Here is a 20,686-nt window from a genome sequence, read left to right as displayed (position 1 = left end):
GCAAAGTGCATGGGAAACACCCGGAACAACGACTCCTAAACCACGAAGTCGTGGAAAACGAAAGCGAAACAATGGTTTCGTTTTCCACGACTTCCTGGTTTTCGGACCTTAACCATGCATGTGTGAACCGCGTAAATACGTGGTTAAGGCACAAAAGAAGGGAGTCGACACGGTGAAGGAGGAGGTAAGTTGGGCTGGGACTGGGGCTGTTTTTTGGGGGATGGGGTGGTGTGGGGGGGCTCAGGGTGATTTGGGTTTGGGGGGAGAGGGAGGTCAGGGTTTAGGTTTTAGGGGTGGGTTGGGGGGTTGGGGTGCTTTAGGTTTTAGGGGTGGGGGTGGGGACTCGGGGTATTTTTAGTTTTTGGGGTGGGGTGGGGGCTTGGGGTGATTAGGGTTTAGGGGGAGGGCGGTCAGGGTTTAGGTTTTAGGAGTGGGTTGGGGGTTGGGGTGCTTTAGGTTTTAGGGGAGGAAGGTTGGGGTTGTGGTAATTTTGTGGGTGGGGGTTGGGGTGGTTGTGGGGGGGGTCGCGGTAATTTTTAGGGGTGGGGAGCTAGGAGGGACGCATGCTGGAACCGTGCATGCTGATCACTAATGCCTTTACCAGGAATGCCTTTACAACTAAAAATCATTGTAAAGGCATTTGTGGTAAAGGCATTAGTGATATCAACAAGGTTGTTGTTCCGAACTTGTTGTTGAGCCATGGGTGGTTGAAGCACTCGTGGTTTCAACATATAACCAAGTGCATCAGTATCCTAAAAGAACTAGAAAGGAATAAGTCTGGCACAGGCCTCATTCAGGAATCTCGCCTCCTGTGAGGTGATACGACTATACTCCAATATTTACACTTTTCTGAATGATATGGATCTTTTGCTTCTAAAAAAGTGGCGGGATAGGTATACTTTAAGAAGTAGGGCGAGACACTTAGTAATAGATGCCAGACTGATAAATAAGATTTTGCAATGCAATAGGTCTCACATTTGTGAGAGTTAAAGCTATTGGTGTTGTAAATGACAATGGCCCTCATTACAACATTGGCGGTAAGTCACGCTTACCGCCGTGCAGAAGACCGCCAACACACCGCCGCGGCAGCAGAATTCCGCTACAGCTATTACGACCCACAGTTCGGAATCCGCCAAAATCCAGACACCCACACAAGTACGCCACACCAAAGGTCAGTGATAAACTGGCGATAACAAAACCTCCACCGTCACGCCAACAGGAATACGCCCACACTTTCACGACCCACGAATCCACGCAGCGGTCTTTCAACCGCGGTAAACCATTGGCGGTACACAACGCCGCGCTCAAAATACACACACATTTACAAAACACAACCACATTGGACAATTCGAAATACACACACCTGATACACATACACACACCACTCCCACACACCCAATACAATATACAACACACAGCCACATTACCCACAAACCCTTACAATGAAAAATTTGGAAGAAGCAGAAACACAGAAAAGCAAAGACCACACCAGCATACAGAGGCACACAACACCATTACTCATTCACATCCACGCACAAAACACCACACACCCCAAAACATCACCCCACACATCACAACAGACACCACCTCACACATCACCCACACCACCCCATGGCAACGCAAAGACACCCCAGGTTTTCTGAGGAGGAGCTCAGGGTCATGGTGGAGGAAATCATCTGGGTAGAGCCACAGCTATCCATTCTAGCCTCCATTGCTAGGAAGATGGAGCTATGGCGCAGAATCGTGGACAGGGTCAACGCAGTGGGACAGCATCCAAGAACACAGGATGACATCAGGAAGAGGTGAAACGACCTACGGGGGAAGGTGCGTTACGTGGTCTCAAGACACCACATTGCAGTTCAGAGGACTGGCGGCGGACCCCCACCTCCTCCCCCACAACTAACAACATGGGAGGAGCAGGTCTTGGCTATACTGTATCCTGAGGGCCTTGCTGGAGTAGCTGGAGGAATAGACTCTGGTAAGTCAAATCTTTAACTACCATATCCCCCACCCTACCTGCATGCAAACACACACCCCAACCCTCGCCCTCACCCCCATCACTCCAACTCCTCACATATGTCCTATTATCACAAACCACACATCCCAACACCAAGCCCTGCATGCAACAACAAAGCATGGACACCCATCACCAAAGCACTTCCACTACACATACCCACACAGACCCCAAAACAATTATCACACAAGGTCCTACACAAGAATTTAAGCACTGGGGTACAGGGTCACCCACCCATTGCACACCATGGCACACACAGATGCAATAATCATGCCTTTACACCCCTGCAGGACCCCTACCCAACGTCATCAGACAGGAGGTTCCAGACATGTCCACCACCCCCCCACAGAAGAGGCCAACAGTGATGACAGCAGCTCTGTCCAACTGGATCTAGATGACCAGCCCGGCCCATCTGGGACCTCGGGACAGTCGGTTCCACAGTCACAGGCCACCACAGAGCCTCCCCCCTCAGGAAACACCAGCACGGAACCCACCCAGTGGGCCCATACCTCTGTCCCCAGGACAAGTCAAGCAGCAGTGTGTCTACCACTACAGGGAACCCAGGCAAACCCACAAACCCAAGAACAGCAGGGACCTGGGGGCAGTGGCAGTGGGCACATGGTTCAGGGGACAGAGGCCCAGGAAAACCGGGGAACTGGGAGGTCTGCTGTGTGACAGGGGGAGGACAGGCCCAGGGAACCCACTCTCCACGAGGCCCTCTCCAACATCATGGGAGCGTACCATCATTCCCAGGAGACAATGGCAACGGTACTGGCCAAGTTTCAGGAGACCCAGCGGCTGCAGGAGGAGCAGTATTTGGGGTTCAGGGAGGAACTCAAGTCCATCAATACCACCTTGGGCACCATTGTAGGGGTGCTGAAGGACCTTGTGAACACCAGGAGTGACACTGTGGCACAACTAGGGGTCCCTGACACTAGCCTGGATGATGAACTGCCCACCACCTCCACCGGCGCTAGTGGACAGGAGGCACCGCCACAGGACCACAACACCAGCACCCCACTCCCTGCAGATGGAGAATCACCCCGCAAGCGGTCCCTGAGAATCAGGACAAAGACAGAGAACAATGCCAAGACCCCCGCCAAGAAATGAGACCACCCTGAATGTCATCCTTCTGTCCCACTTTGTCACCCTGTCCATCCTTAAGCTGCCCTAGCTCCACTTCCTATGCCCCTTTGGACAATGCACCTGTGAGACTAATAACTGGACTCTGCCATGGACATTCCTCCACCATCACCCCTGACCATTTTACAACCCCCTCCACAATTTAGCACTTAAATAAACACCCTTGAGTCACAAAACAATCTGGAGTCAATCTGTGCTTTCACAAATGTGTATTTGCAATAACTGGGGAAAATAGCAATGTCCATTCTATTGTCTACATACCTATGTCACACAGCTCTAGTCCATGAGGTAACATAGCAGAGGTCACACAGTGGGACCCACATCTGTGAAATGGTAAGGCAAAGTGACAGGTCAGGGTCCATACACTGGGTGAAAGTGACAGACAGATGAGAGGTAGAACAATCTTATCAGATGTAGGAGGCAGTGATGTCTTCTTACCTGTGTCTCACCGGAAGTATTGCTGGATCACGTTGTTTCTGTTGTCTATGTCCTCTTCTTCTGCCTCCTCTTCTTCACTGTCCACAGGCTCCACAGCTGCCACAAGACCTCCTTCTGGACCATCCTCCTGCAGAAAAGGCACCTGTCATCGCAAAGCCAAGTTGTGCAGCATACAGCAGGCCACAATGATCTGGCACACCTTCTTTGGTGAGTAGTACAGAGAACCACCTGTCATATGGAGGCACCAGAACCTGGCCTTCAGGAGGCCGAAGGTTCTTTCTATAATCCTCCTAGTTCGCCCATGTGTCTCATTGTAGCGTTCCACTGCCCTTGTCCTGGGATTTCTCACTGAGGTCAGTAGCCATGACAGGTTGGGGTACCCAGAGTCACCTGAAAGTGTCGAGGGACAACTGTTAGACACACACTAATCCTTAGGGACAACCCCAGACAACTATTCACAGGGTATAGGGTCCTTGTCCTCACCTATTAGCCGCACACGGTGCCTCGGGAGTTGCACCATCACATAAGGGATGCTGCTATTCCTCAAAATGTAAGCGTCATGCACTGAGTCTGGAAACTTGGCGTTCACATGGGCGATGTACTGGTCGGCCAAACACACCATCTGCACATTCATTGAATGGTAGCTCTTCCTGTTTCTGTACACCTGTTCACTCCTGCGGGGGTACCAAGGCCACATGTGTCCCATCAATGACACCAATGATGATGGGGATATGTCCCAGGGCATAGAAGTCACTTTTCACTGTAGGCAAATCCTCCACCTGAGGGAACACGATGTAGCTGCACATGTGTTTCAGCAGGGCAGACAACACTCTGGACAACACGTTAGAGAACATAGGCTGGGACATCCCTGATGCTATGGCCACTGTTGTTTGAAAAGACCCACTTGCCAGGAAATGGAGTACTGACAGGACCAGCACTAGATGGGGGATTCCTGTGGGATGGCAGATAGCTGACATCAGGTCTGGCTCCAACTGGGCACACAGTTCATAGATTGTGGCACGATCAAGTCTGTAGGTGACTATTACATGTCTCTCTTCCATTGTCACCGGAGGATGCCACAATCTCCTCACCTGCCCCAGCGGACGTGCCCCATGGATGAGAACAGCGAGCACAGAGTCAGCCAACACTGAGGTAGTAAAACAATAATTTTATTGCACACATTTGTCAATATGCTATGTGCCTGTCACTGTGTATATGCAAGGCCTATATATGTGTGACGCATTAAAAATTGATGCCATGTGGCCCCCTGAAATGGCGGCTGCCTGACCTGTAATGTGGGACAAGGGGATATGAGGTAACTGCGCTGGCGTTGTACAATGTCGCGGTAGGCGGTCGAAGACCGCAGCGCAATCCTGCATTGGTTAACATTGGGCCCTATGGGTTCCAGGAGCCAATGACGGTGTATGCCAGCGGTGACGGTACGCACCGCCGTGGACGTGACCGCCATTTTCTCCCTGTTCACTCACTTGATACCTGATCTTTGACAGGAGAGGACCTACACTGCAAGTGCTGCTGTGACCTCAGTCTGGAAGCGACGATGGCTCATGTGTCTGGGGAAAGGGCCCCTGCCTTCACATCGGAGGAGTTGGATAAACTAGTGGATGGGGTCCTCCCCCAGTACACGCTACTCTACGGTCCTCCATACAAACAGGTGAATACACTGTGAGCATGCTGTATGGGCAATGCCTGTTTGGAGTGGTGTGGATGGAAGATACGGGGGAAAGATGAGGCCTGCATGATCGGACGGTGAGTGTATGTGCATCAGGGCAAGGGTGGGAACATGGGCCAAAGAGGATGACGGTCCGGACGGTTAAAGTTTTTCCTTTTCCCCTGTACTATTCCTCTAGGTCAGCGCCCACCAGAAGAAGGATATTTGGCGTGCCATCGCCAAGGACGTCTGGACCCTGGGGGGTCCACCACAGACGGAGCACCCACTGCCGTAAAAGATGGGAGGACCTTCGCCGCTGGATCAAGAAGACGGCGGAGGCCTAGCTGGGGATGGCCTCCCAACGTGGGAGAAGTGCCCGCCGCACCATGACCCCCCTGATGTTCCGGATCCTGGTGTATCCGGAGTTGGATGGGCACTTGAGGGCATCACAGCAGCCACAAGGGGGTGAGTACACTCTCATTCAGCTGACTCTGCGTGCATTGGAGGTGTCTGGGTGGGGGAGGTGGGCAGTGGGTTCCCCTAGGCTAGGGCAAGCTTTGTAGGCAAGGACCCTTTGTGAGGCAGGCTAAGTGGCACCCCATCCCCACCAGTGGTAAGAGCCATCTCCACCTAGTCAGGCTCCTATGACTTCCATGTGTGCAGCAATCGGGCATAGGCCATGTACCCCATGTCCCTGTGATTAATTAGGGAACTCTAAGTGCATGGCGTAGTGCAGAGGGCTGCTGTGTCTGTAGTGTCCGCCGACGGTAGCGGTATTGTATGCACTGAACATGTCTTTCTTCTTTCTGCCCCTCCCCCCTTTTTGTGGTCTCCCTGTTCTTGTGTGCATTAGCATCATCAGGTGGAGGAGCTGTGCCACCGGAGCAGGAGGGAGCTGCATCCCACATGGCCCTGGAGGGTCAGACAACGAAGTCTGAATTCACCAGTGGGACGGAGGGCGAGGGGAGCTCCACGGAGGGGACAGAAGCTGAGACCAGCGACACCGACTCTTCCTCTGATGGGAGCTCCCTTGCGGTGGCGGGCCCCTCTGTGCCCACCGCATCTACAGGTACAGCCGCCACCCCCCTACCAGCACCGCCCTCTCAGCAGCCCCTCAGTGTGTGTCCCGTGGCCGCTCACCCAGGAGGGTGGGCATCTCCTTCGCCCCAGGCACCTCAGGCCCTGCCCCAGTCAGCCCTGCTGCCCTCAGTGAGGAGGCTATTGACCTCCTGAGATCCCTCACTGTTGGGCAGTCTACCATTCTGAATGCCATCCAGGGTGTAGAGAGGCAGTTGAAACAGACAAATGCATACCTGGAGGTGTAGGAAAGTACCATCTTGCTTGGCATGTTACCCCCATTTTTCACTGTATATATGTTGTTTTAGTTGTATGTGTCACTGGGACCCTGCTAGTCAGGGCCCCAGTGCTCATAAGTGTGCCTGAATGTGTTACCTGTGTTATGACTAACTGTCTCACTGAGGCTCTGCTAATCAGAACCTCAGTGGTTATGCTCTCTCATTTCTTTCAAATTGTCACTAACAGGCTAGTGACCAATTTTACCAATTCACATTGGCTTACTGGAACACCCTTATAATTCCCTAGTATATGGTACTGAGGTACCCAGGGTATTGGGGTTCCAGGAGATCCCTATGGGCTGCAGCATTTCTTTTGCCACCCATAGGGAGCTTTGACAATTCTTACACAGGCCTGCCACAGCAGCCTGAGTGAAATAACGTCCACGTTATTTCACAGCCATTTTACACTGCACTTAAGTAACTTAAAAGTCACCTATATGTCTAACCTTTACCTGGTAAAGGTAGGTGCTAAGTTACTTAGTGTGTGGGCACCCTGGCACTAGCCAAGGTGCCCCCACATTGTTCAGGGCCAATTCCCCAGACTTTGTGAGTGCGGGGACACCATTACACGCGTGCACTACATATAGGTCACTACCTATATATAGCTTCACAATGGTAACTCCGAATATGGCCATGTAACATGTCTATGATCATGGAATTGACCCCTCTATACCATCTTGGCATAGTTGGCACAATCCCATGATCCCAGTGGTCTGTAGCACAGACCCTGGTACTGCCAAACTGCCTTTCCCGGGGTTTCACTGCAGCTGCTGCCAACCCCTCAGACAGGCATCTGCCCTCCTGGGGTCCAGCCAGGCCTGGCCCAGGATGGCAGAACAAAGGACTTCCTCTGAGAGAGGGTGTTACAGCCTCTCCCTTTGGAAAATGGTGTGAAGGCAGGGGAGGAGTAGCCTCCCCCAGCTTCTGGAAATGCTTTCATGGGCACATTTGGTGCCCATTTCTGCATAAGCCAGTCTACACCGGTTCAGGGACCCCTTAGCCCTGCTCTGGCGCGAAACTGGACAAAGGGAAGGGGAGTGACCACTCCCCTGACCTGTAACTCCCCTGGGAGGTGCCCAGAGCTCCTCCAGTGTGCTCCAGACCTCTGCCATCTTGGAAACAGAGGTGCTGCTGGCACACTGGACTGCTCTGAGTGGCCAGTGCCATCAGGTGACGTCAGAGACTCCTTCTGATAGGCTCCTTCAGGTGTTGCTAGCCTATCCTCTCTCCTAGGTAGCCAAACCCTCTTTTCTGGCTATTTAGGGTCTCTGTCTCTTGGGATTCCTTAGATAACGAATGTAAGAGCTCATCCGAGTTCCTCTGCATCTCTCTCTTCACATTCTGCCAAGGAATCGACTGCTGACCGCGCTGGAAGCCTGCAAAACTGCAACATAGTAGCAAAGACGACTACTGCAACTCTGTAACGCTGATCCTGCCGCCTTCTCGACTGTTTTCCTGGTGGTGCATGCTGTGGGGGTAGTCTGCCTCCTCTCTGCACTAGAAGCTCCGAAGAAATCTCCTGTGGGTCGACGGAATCGTCCCCCTGCAACCGCAGGCACCAAAGAACTGCATCACCGGTACCTTGGGTCTCCTCTCAGCACGACGAGCGAGGTCCCTTGAATCCAGCAACACAGTCCAGTGACTCTTCAGTCCAAGTTTGGTGGAGGTAAGTCCTTGCCTCTCCACGCCAGACTGCATTGCTGGGAACCGCGACTTTTGCAGCTACTCCGGCCTCCGTGCACTTCCGGCGGAAATCCTTTGTGCACAGTCCAGCCTGGGTCCACGGCACTCTAACCTGCATTGCACGACCTCCTAAGTTGTTCTCCGGCGACGTGGGACTCCTTTGTGCGACTTCGGGTGAGCACCGTTTCACGCATCCTCATAGTGCCTGTTTCTGGCACTTCTGCGGGTGCTGCCTGCTGCTGAGAGGGCTCCTTGTCTTGCTCGACGCCCCCTCTGTCCCCTGACGCAATTGGCGACATCCTGGTCCCTCCTGGGCCACAGCAGCATCCAAAAACACTAACCGCACGATTTGCAGCTAGCAAGGCTTGTTGGCGGTCTTTCGGCGGGAAAACACTTCTGCACGACTCTCCAAGGCGTGAGGGATCCGTCCTCCAAAGGGGAAGTTTCTAGCCCTTGTCGTTCTTGCAGAAACCTATGCTTCTACTGTCCAGTAGCAGTATCTTTGCACCCACAGCTTGCATTTCCTGGGCATCTGCCCATCTCCGACTTGCTTGTGACTTTTGGACTTATAGTGACTATTTGTTAAATCTTTTAAGACGGGCACACTTTTCTTGTATTATTTTTTTGTATCATTGTCATGATTTTTGCTATATGAGAATGTATTTATGTTTTATATGTTAGATGTAAATATATGTTTGTAGACTTGTATATATTTTTGCCTTTATGATTGGATAAGAGATAGGTTTCTCTCCAATGAGTCTGATGCTGCATTGATGTGAATTGATGGAATAAATAAGGGCAAATAATTTACCCCCTGAAACCAAGAGTTAATATTGGTTATTAGAAATTAGGATTGAATTTGTCCCTTGCCTGCTAATTGTTGTGAATGTACAATGACCGCCACAAGCACCGCCGCTAATGACACCGCTGCCAGCCCCGCCAGCGGACCCGCGACAACCTGAGCCAGTGGCACCACCGCAGACATGGCGGCCATCCCCAGTGGTCATCCGTACATGGCTGGTGGTCAGTTCCAGGGGCCTGGGCAGCTTCCATGTTGTCCAGGCCGTCGGTGGACTGTCACATCCACTACCTCAGTCCTTGCAAGGATGAAGCACCCTGGACACAAAGCCCCCTCCAGAACCAGTGGAGAATCTCATCCACTACCTCGGTCCTTGGCAGGATGAAGCACTCTGGGCACAAAGCCCCCTCCAGAACCAGTGGAGAATCTCATCCACTACCTCAGTCCTTGGCAGGATGAAGCACTCTGGGCACAATGCCCCCTCCAGAACCAGTGGAGACTGTTACCCAAGGATAAAAGAGTGGGCAAACCACCCACTGGAGAGACTTGAGAGACTGTGGCTTTGCACTCCCCAGGATAAAGCAGTGGGCGACCCACCCACTGAAGAGACTTGAGAGACTGTAGCTTTGCACTCTCCAGGATGCATCAATGGGCATGGAGCCCCCTCTTGGAGCTGGCGTCGTGCACTCATCCGGCTGAGGTGCCCCCCTTCCCTTCCCCCTGAGGTGCCTGTTTTATTTCGATCTGATGCCCCTGCAGTGTTCTCTCCGTTTCGATCGGGTATCTTGTGTGGGCCTCGCCCATGCATTTTGGGCCCAGTGGTCCACGGACTATATAGGTGCAGTACCTGGACTTGAATTCTTGGTGTACATATTTGTTTATAGTGTATATAAATTTTGGACTAATGGATGTTTATTGATTACAATGGTTACAATCAATTCCTTTTGTCCTCACGTTCTTCCAGGGTGGGTTGGGGGGTGTAAATGTAATGTTTCAGCATGTATTGGAGTGTGTGTTGTTGTGGGTGAGGGTGGGGGTGGTGGTGTTGCCTGTTGCATGTGTGTGTTACTCTCTTTTCCCTCCCCCTCCCCTGTGTTGTAGGTGCAGTACTCACCGTGGTCGTCGCCGCCGGCGGTCGCACTCCTGGTAGAGGAGCAGGATGACTATCGCAGGGAGTATTTGGAGTTCAGGCTCCATGGCGTCCTGGTTCCTCGTTGGTTGTGTAGAGGTGAGTGTTTTCCCTTCCAAGTCCTGTTTCTGCCGTGTTTTTGTTCGCGTTGGTTCCGCCCCGGAAAAGGTGGTGGATTGGCCTGTCATAATAGTGTGGGCGGTACATTGTCTTCCGCCTGTCTGTTGGCGGTGACCGCCATGCTGTTTGTTTGTACCGCCGTGGCGGTCGGAGTGTTAAAGTGGCTGTCTATGTTGGCGGTTTCCACCATGGTCATAATTCCATTTTTTTTACCGCCGGCCTGTTGGCGGTTTTACCGCCACTTTACCACCGACCGCCAGGGTTGTAATGAGGGCCAATGTCTTTTACCCATGTGTTTTTGTTTGGAATGTAGTGCATGTATGAACAGAGACGCTACTGCAGCACTGTTTAGAGAACTAAGAATGTGGAATTACCACTAAGAACAGAGACACAGCTGCAGCACTGCCTAGAGGACTTAGAATGGAGGAGTTACTGATGGGACCTGAGAAGCAGCTGCAGCACTTTCTAAGAGACTAAGGGCCTCATTACGACCCTGGCGGTCATAGACCGCCAGGGTGGAGGCCGGAGGTAGCACCGCCAACAGGCTGGCGGTGCTACATCAGCTATTCCGACCGCGGCTGTGAAGCCGCGGTCGCCCAGCCGGGTCCGGCGGTTTGCCGCCGGATTTCCCCCAGCTGGGGGAATCCTCCATGGCGGCGCTGCATGCAGCGCCGCCATGGGGATTCCGACCCCCTTCCCGCCAGCCTGTTCCTGGCGGTTTACACCGCCAGGAAGAGGCTGGCGGGAAACAGGTTTTGTGGGGCCCCTGGGGGCCCCTGCACTGCCCATGCCACTGGCATGGGCAGTGCAGGGGCCCCCTAACAGGGCCCCATTAAGATTTTCAGTGTCTGCTTGGCAGACACTGAAAATCGCGACGGGTGCAACTGCACCCGTCGCACCCCAGCAAATCCACCGGCTCCATTCGGAGCCGGCTTCATCTTTGCTGGGGCTTTCCCGCTGGGCCGGCGGGCGATCTTTTGAAGATCGCCCGCCGGCCCAGCGGGAAAGTTAGAATGGTCCCCGCGGTCATTTGACCGCGGGTGGTGTTTGGGCGGTTTCCGCCCGGGGTCGGAATGACCCCCTAAGAATGAGGAATTACCGCTGAAACCAGAGAAGTGGCTGCAGCATTGTCTACAGGACTAAGAATGAGAAATTACCACTGTAGCAAACCCTTCCTTGTTTTAATGGGAAACAGGAGTTAGCTTAGCCTTTGGCTTGCAGACTCATGCCCCCGTCACCTAGTGACTTTTACTCTACTTAGTTTGCTCTGTTTTAGCACATTTATTTAATTATATCTTTTAAGATGGCTGCCTCGTTTTTAGTTAGGCCAGTGTTTTAGTTTCACGTTATCAGTGCCACTGCCCAAAGGCTTCAATATCAAGAGACAACGATAAACAAACTGTAGGTGTTCACATTAGGGACTTTCCCTCTTCACGCCTTCGGGGGAATTGTTTACATAGATTACCGTCCCAAGCATGTCTTGTTATCTATTGTTTGGGAACAGACCTACGTCATGGGTCTGAGCAGATCTGTATAATTCCACCTCACTTAGACAGATAGTCAGAGGGATTCTGACCAGATGCCATCGCTGATATCGATGCTGCACGTCGTCTTGACACTGACCCAGTTTTCGTGTCCCTACAGAGTCTGAGCTAAAGACCTCATTCCAAGGTAATAAGGGTTGGGGGGCTCTTCTCATGGACATGACATTGGCAGATTACGTTTAACACACCTAGCTCTCTTCTAGGTTAGAGATTAGTTTCACATTATTAGGGTATTAGGACATATTTCATATCCCATGTCACTCGATGTCATTGCAAAATGGTGGGGGTCTTTGTATTAATGACTCTTGTCTTTACCATTCTGTTTCTTGCACTGTTCATTATCCTAATCATTGCAGCCCATGCAACTTATACTAGATTGCAGTTTTGTTAAATAAAACCTATTGAAAACTTTACTGCATCTCTTTCATTGCATGTATTTGATTGAGACATGTTGTTCATGTAAGAAAGGGGTAATCTCCGTTTAACCACAACACTCCCTGAGATGTCACACTCTTGCGTACATGCGTAAAGGCTGCCACAAATTACCATTTACTGTTTGGGTTTTTGGTAAGGTGCTGCTTGTGAGCCAGGAGGGTTGGGACAACAGTTGTGATCTGATGTAGGATAGGCATACTCACCTACAAAGAAAAGTACTGTCATCCTTAAACCAGCAGTCTTGCCTAGAGCAAGAGTCAAACTGAGACACCACTGGGACCAGAAAAGCAGTTAGCAGCACTGTCTAGAGGAGTTAGAATGAGGAATTACCTCTTCGACTAGAGAAGCAGCGAGCAGCACTGCCTAGAGGCCTTAGGTTGAGGAATTAACGATGGGACCAAAGGAGCAGCTTGCAGTATTGTCTAGAGGACTTAGAATGAGAAATTATTAACGTGACCAGAGAAGCAGCTGCATCACTATGTAGAAGATGTAAAATGAAGAATTACCACTGAAACTTGAGAAGCAGCTAGCAGCACTGCCTAGAGGACTTTGAATGAGGGATTACCAATGGGACCAGAGAAGCAGCTAGCAGCACTTCCTAGAGGACTAACAATGAGGAATTACCACTGGGACCAGAGAAGCAGCTGTAGCACTGTCTGGAGGATTTAGAATGAGGAATTACCACTAGGATTAGGGAAGCAGCTGCAGCATTGTCTACAGGACTAAGAATAAGAATTTTCCACTGGGACCAGAGAAGCAGCTACCAGCACTGTCTAGAGGACTTAGAATGAGGAATTATGGACAGGGCCAGAGAAGCAGCTTGCAGCACTGTCTAGAGGACTTAGAATGAGGAATTACTGACGCGACCAGAGAAGCAGCTTCCGGCACTCCCTAGAGGACTAAGAATGCAGAATTACCACTGAGACCAGAGAAGAAGATGCAGAACTGTCTGGAAGACGTAGAATGAGGGATTGCCCCTGGAACCAGAGAAGTAGCTGCAGCATTGTCTACAGGACTAAGAATGAGGAATTACCACTGGGACCAGTGAAGCAGCTAGCAGAACTGCCTAGAGGACTTACAATGAGGAATTACCAATGGGACAAAAGAAGCAGCTTGCAGCATTGTCCAGAGGACTTAGAATGAGGAATAACTGATGGGATCAGAGAAGCAGCCGCAGCACTTCCTAAAGGACTAAGGGGCATATTTATACTCTGTTTGCGCCGGAACTGCGTCGTTTTTTTTAATGCAAATCCGACACAAAGCTAACTCCATATTTAAACTTTGGCGTTAGACCCGTCTAGAGCCAAAGATCTTGGAGTTTGCGTCATTTTTTAGCATGGACACCTACCTTGCGTTAATGATATGCAAGGTAGGCGTTTCCGTCTAAAAAATGACTCCAAGGCATGTGCGCCTTATTTAAACTCCCGTGCAAAAATGACGCACGGGAGTGGGCGGGTCAAAAAAAATGACGTCCAGCCGCTTTTGCGTCATTTTTTAACGCCTGGTCAGGGCAGGCGTTAAGGGACCTGTGGGCTCGGAAGGAACCCAGAGGTGCCCTCCCATGCCCCAGGGACACCCCCTGCCACCCTTGCCCACCCCAGGAGGACGCCCAAGGATGGAGGGACCCATCCCAGGGAACTTAAGGTAAGTTCAGGTAAGTATTTTTTTGTTTATTTTTTTGTGGCATAGGGGGGCCTGATTTGTGCCCCCCTACATGCCACTATGCCCAATGACCATGCCCAGGGGACATAAGTCCCCTGGGCATGGCCATTGGGCAAGGGGGCATGACTCCTGTCTGTGCTAAGACAGGAGTCATTTCAATGGGGGTTGGGAGTAAAACAAAATGGCGCAAATCGGGTTGAGGCCAATATTTTGCCTCAGACCTGACTTGCCCATTTTTTGACGCCCAAGCTCAATTTTCCCCTACGCCGGCGCTGCCTGGTGTGGGTCATTTTTTTGGACGCACACCAGTCAGCTGCGCCGGCTAACGTCATTCCATAAATAAGGCGCCCGCATGGCGCTTTGGAATGGCGTTAGCCGGCGTTAAAATTTTTGACGCACAACTGTGTTGGCGCAGTTGTGCGTCAAAAAGTATAAATATGGCCCTAAGAATGAGGAATTGCCACTGGGACCACAGAAGCAGCGGCAGCATTGTCTACAGGACTAAGAATAAGGAATTGCCACTGGGACCAGAGAAGCAGTTAGCAGCACTGTCTAGAGGATGTACAATGAGGAATTACCAACGGGACCAGAGAAGCAGCTTTCAGCATTGTCTAGAGGAGTTAGAATGAGGAATATTTGATGGGACCAGAGAAGCACCTTGCAGCACTTCCTGGAGGACAACGAATGAGGAATTACCACTGGGATCAGAGAAGCAGCATTGTCTTCAGGACTACGAATGTGAAATTACCATTGGGACCAGAGAAGCAGCAGCACTGTCTAGAGGACTTAGAATGAGGCATTACCACTGGGACTAGTGAAGCAGCTGCAGCACTGTGTTGAGGACTTAGAATGAGGCATTACCACTGGGAGCAGTGAAGCAGCTACCAGCACTGCCTAGAGGACTTAGAATGAGGAATTACCGACGGGACTAGAGAACCTGCTTGCAGCATTGTATAGAGGACTTAGAATGAGATTTTACCACTAGTTCTATAGAAGCAGCTGCAACATTGTCTACATGACTAATTAAGAATGAGTAATTTCAACTGGGACCAGAGCAGCAGCTGCAGCACTGTCTAGTGAACTTAGAATGAGGCATTATCACTGGGACCAGAGAAGCAGCTAGCAGCACTGCCTAGAGGACTTAGCATGACTAATTACCAACGGGACCAGAGAAGCAACTTGCAGCATTGTCTAGAAAACTTAGAACGAGGAATTACCAACGGGACCAGAGAAGCAGCTTGCAGCATTGTCTAGAAAACGTAGAATGAGGAATCACCGATGGAACCAGAGAAGCAGCAAGCAGCACTGCCTATAGGATTAAGAATGAGGAATTACCACTGGGACCAGAGAAGCAGCTGCAGCACTGTCCAGAGGACTTATAATGAGGACTTAGCACTGGGACCAAGAAGCAGCTGCAACATTGTCTGCAGGACTAAGAATGAGCAATTACCACTGGGACAGGAAAGCAGCTAGCACCACTGCCTATAGGATTAAGAATGATGATTTACCACTGGGACTTGAGAAGCAGCTGCAGCACTGTTTAGAGGACCTTAGAATTAGGAAGAGTGAAAGTGGATGAGTGTGTTTCTGGCGCAGGATGCAAAACACGCACACAGAGACGATTATTTCTAAAGCAGCAGTGGAGGGAAAAGTGGCTTGGAAAACATTGATTAAGCATACCCAAGAAGAGGCACAAGAACAATGAAACATGAAACCTTCAACCTTCGGTGCTTTACTAAATACAGTTTTTTCACAGATGTGGTGAGAACAGAATGCTATGGACAACCAAAAAACCACTAAGGCTGCAATGACCAGACAGGAGGAGGGGCCATCACACACTGTAGCAAAAGGAAGTGTGAACATAGTGTGGTGGCCAAGACAAAAAGTGAAATCGACAGGGAGAGAACTAAGCACACAAAGAAGGGACATTTAGAAAAATGCACCAATAAAAAGGAAGCATTTAAGACAAGCACAACAAAGAACGAATGGCAATCCCGAGCGTGGTTAAAGCTCATAGACTGAATACAGCATGTCTCGCAGACAGCGCATGGATACTGCAGAGGCTCCGCCTAAAAAGAGCATAATGCAAAGGTGCCTGCGTTTCGGTTAGGATAGGATAGAAAAGCTATCTTTTTATGCAATTTCCTCTTTGTTTGTGTGCAGAATGCATTCAAAGAGGAAATAACGAGGAAAAATATAGATGTTTCTCCATGTTACGCCAACCTCAGTGAGGCACAAAATTTTGATGCAAATCCATGTCTACAAGTCTTTCTAGATATGGATTAGCGTCAAAGTCCCTGGGTGGATGCACCGGAACACCCACACACTACCCAAGGGACACCTCCCTGGCACAAAGTGATGCAAGGCAGTGAAAACTGCTGCCTTGTGTTAATGTTTTTTTTTTTAACAAAGCAATGCAGATTGTCATTCGCGTGGCTTTGTTAATACCAAACAGGATTTTGCAACATAAACCCGATGTCAAATCTTTGTAAGTATGGTGTTAAATGTTCTAAGGGTAACACACAATAACATCAGGGAACACTGACACCAAAGAGGTACGTTCCCAATAGCTTGGTGAGAAACAATTGATATGAGCGCAACAACCAAACCAGTGTCAACAGAAGAGAACTGAAGAAGGTGATTGTTGTTAACTGAATGATAATGTGACGTTATTGCCTATAAGAGCGCTTGAAACTAAAAAATAAAAAAAGTAATTCACCTCAGGAATTTGCAGGTTAGAGGATGGACCAGCATGGTCCATTGTTGAGGTAATTCATTCATTCATTGAAAGTAAGTAATCCTTACATCTGACAGATCATTGATGGTAGAGAAAGGTGGCATGAACTTTATAAGGATGGAATTGGATAAAGAAAATCCAGCCATGTTCGTGCATAACTTGACCTGAACTCCTTTTAAGATGTTAAGATTGTGTCTCAGCGAGTCAATTATCTGCTTGCAGTGAAATGAACAACAAGCATTGGCAAAGCTACTGGGTCTTGCCTTACTCTACTCACATATTCAGCATTTGCGCATTTGAGCGAGAGAAACAGGAGGGAGCCAGCAGGAGCATTTAGAGAGGGTCAAGTGGTGGCTGACAAAAATTATAAGTTGTGGGGCAGGTGGTGGGGGCACGGGGCCACAGGGGAGGGGGAGTGTAGGGGGAGTTCATTTAATAAAAACACTTACCTGGTGCTGCCAGCCACCTCGGGCTTCTCTGCTTTCTGGTCCCAGCAGTCCCTGGGACAGCATGAAAGACTCCTTGTGCAATCCCCGCTCTGCTCTCATGCTATTACCTAGCATGAGAGCAGTGCGGGGATTCGCCTGAGCTGGCTGGTTTGCCGCTCACTCAGGCTCACTCAGGCACAGGGAGTCTGTGCTGTTTCTCCAACCTGGCTGTCAAATTCAGCTGGATTGGAGAAACCTAACTGTGCATGTCTGTTTGGCCGGCCTCCCATGGTCCAGCCCCGTCCCTCCCTGCACTCGCTGGCTCAGCCAGAAGCAGAAAAATAAATGAAATATTGTTTTATTTTTCTGCTGCTGGCTCTGATCCAGCGGGGCGACGCTCCTCCGCCATTCCATAGGAGCTGCCGCTGGAGAGAGTTGTAATTTTAAAGTTGTCTCTCATGCAATTTAATGCAAGCATTCAAATTGGAGTAGAACAATACACTTAAACAGCAGTAGGTGAGAAATGAATACTCCAGTGGACTATGCCAGCGCATGTTTGACAAAGTCTTCAAGCCAGTGGCTGGAAGAAGCTAGTCAAAGACAGTCTGTGGTTGAAAGGTGTAGACCGAAAGCCCACTCTGTAAATACTGTTAGCAATGGGGGCCAAAACCCATACCTAAAAATATACTTTCCTACAAATGATGATCAACTATGAATGTAAATAAAACGCTTCTTCTCACAGATAGTGAATAAAATATAAAAGTGGATGCTTTGAAAATAAAAGCAATATGGAAAGTTTGGGTGTAAATGCAGATAAATCAAATGTATCATTATCGACAAAATACCATTGATATAAATTGATTCTTATAATGGCTAAAGCATCTGAATCAGTAATGACCTGCTGGAAAGATGGGGACAAGCTGCCTTCTCACACTTGGTGGCAGTGGGTGATTCATGTGGGAAGATATGAGCATCTTAATGTAAAAATAATATCAAGGAACAAGCCCAGCTCCGACCCACTGTGGGGAAGGCTGGATGAATGAATATATGCAGAAGATACAACCACCCTGAAGGCTTTCTTGCTGTAAATTCTGTTCCCTGAAGGTAAACATTGATTCAACCAATCTTTACCGGTGCTGTTTTTAATTCGTAATTGTGTAGTTACCTTAATCCAATTCTCTTACTTCCTCAGTCGTTTGTGGTCAAGATTTCTTTCTTTCTTCTGTTCTCTTCATCCGCTTGTCTTTTCTTCCTTTCTTTTCGGATGTCCTTGGTCCTCTAACACTGACTATGGAAATATCTGAGGGTGCAGCACTCATGGGTGCTCCTGTGAATCTACCACTTATTGGAAGATGGAGCCAGCAAACGATCTGCACATTAGGCAATAGAAAAGCGGATGTTTCATCTGAAAGGTTCAAGTTGGTCGACATGGCAGAGGAAGAATTGTGCACCTATTTGGTGACCATTTTGTTAAGGACATTTTCCGCTTATGTTTAAACTTCTTCATCACTGGATAAAGCACAAAAAACATCTAAAGAAGGTGTTTGCGCCTTGTGTTTTCCAAGAGCCAGTCGAGGATGGGCTCGTGTTGTATGTTTAAGTATAGTGGAAGGTTGAGGGGTGGAATGTAGAATTTGGGGAGATGGAACCTGGGGGTTGGAGGTTGAGGCATTCTGATATGGGAGACGGTTGAGAAAGGATGTGTGGACCAGCTTGAGAAAATAAACTTAAGAAATACAAGATTACGTGTGTCCTCATCTTTACATTTTGGCGACGAGGGAAAGGAAGATTCAATGAAAGAAGTAGTGGACTTTTAAAGGTTTGACAGGATGTACTCCAGGCGCACACTACGGAGGAGGTGAAGGAGTAGTACTTCACGCAATTTCAACAGAAGGAAACACATGAATTGAACGAGTGCGCGATATGGAGGCACGGCAGTGAAGGTGGGCTTTCAGTTTTTATTTTATTTTAGTGCTTTCTGTTCCTCCTTCTTCGCTGCCTTTGCCTGCCAGTTTGAACTGCCGTTGTGGGTTTGGTCACGCGGCCTAATTTAAACAACGCGCCGCGCGACATCCTTTTCTGGACCCTAGAGCGTGCTGTACATTCTGTGCTCTACGCGCAGTAGCGAATCTTCGCATCGTACCGGATTGAATTTAAGTGGAAGACTGCTGTGTTGAGGATTACATGAGGATTACATTAGCAATATACCTTACTTGTTTGCGCAGCCCTGTGTTGGAGTACACCTGTTTCTTGCTGTTCCTGCCGTCTGTGCTGTTCTCTGCATATTGTTCTGGGCGGAGCCGGGACTTTGTCTTCTAGACATAAACAGAGGACTATCGGATGGTTTCTTCTATTATTGTCACTAAAGAAGGTCTTTAAAGGAAAAATGCGGAAAAGGAACATCTTTGTGACAAATATTCATTAACTTTATGAACAACTAAAGTCACTTACATAAATTTCTTTTTATTTCTTTTTATTTTTTTCATATTTTTTTTTCTTCCCCCTTTTTATATATAAGTATAAAAGGAAAAGGGAGAAAAGATGCAGTTTGAACCTCCTGCAAAGTTTTTACAGAACAAGGGAGAACCACCATTGCATTGGACTAGGTGGAAGGAAGAGTTTTTGACTTATATGAAAGCTATTGATGATGACGAAATGTCACAAGATAGGAAAAAAAAAATGTTATTACATTGTTTAGGCTCTGAGGGGCAGATGGTTTTCAGAACTTTACCACCAGTACTGTTACCAGATCATACGGAGGGAGAAGTGGACGTTTTCAAGGAAGCGCTAATGAGATTGGAGAAGAGATTCAAACCTACTGCAAGTCTGGCATTAAATAGATTCAAGTTTTATACTAGGGCACAGCATTCTGATGAGACATTTGATGAGTTTTTAACAGCACTACGAGGATTATCTATACATTGCAATTTTGGTGATATGACTGATGAGATGATTCGGGATCAAATTATAGTGCATGTGAAAAGCAGGAAGATCCAAGAACATCTGTGGGTTATGGGGGATCCTAAATTGCAAGATGTAATCTCTACTGCGAAAGCTCTAGAGCAATCTGAGAAGTGGATGAGATCTGTACAGGATGTCGATAAAGTTAATAATATAGAATCTGAGGTGGTGGGTGCAATGATGGGTAGTAATTTGAGTGGTAATCCTGGTTTCAAGAATACTGGTGTGGGTAAGAAATGGGTGAGACAAGATAGGATGGAGAAACTATCCTGTTTCCGTTGTGGTAGTGTGAACCATCTTGCATCGTCGCCCCAATGTCCGGCAGTTGGAAAAGAATGTATGAAATGTGGAAGGTTGGGACATTTTGCTCGGGTATGTAAAGATTTCAAGAAAAGTAACTATGTAGCCAAAGGGAAGATGGCGTGTGTTAGTAGTGGTAAAGATGGTCATGATTGGCTGAAGGGTGATAATGAGCAAAAGGGCATGGTGTTGTCACTCAAGCATGGGGATGAAATACGGTGTGAACAGATAAAACGACCTAGATGTGAGGTACAAATCGCTGGGAGGAG

Source organism: Pleurodeles waltl, chromosome 1_2, assembly GCF_031143425.1.
Source record: "Pleurodeles waltl isolate 20211129_DDA chromosome 1_2, aPleWal1.hap1.20221129, whole genome shotgun sequence".
In the NCBI taxonomy this organism is placed as follows: Eukaryota; Metazoa; Chordata; class Amphibia; order Caudata; family Salamandridae; genus Pleurodeles; species Pleurodeles waltl.
This window is presented reverse-complemented; position numbering follows the sequence as displayed.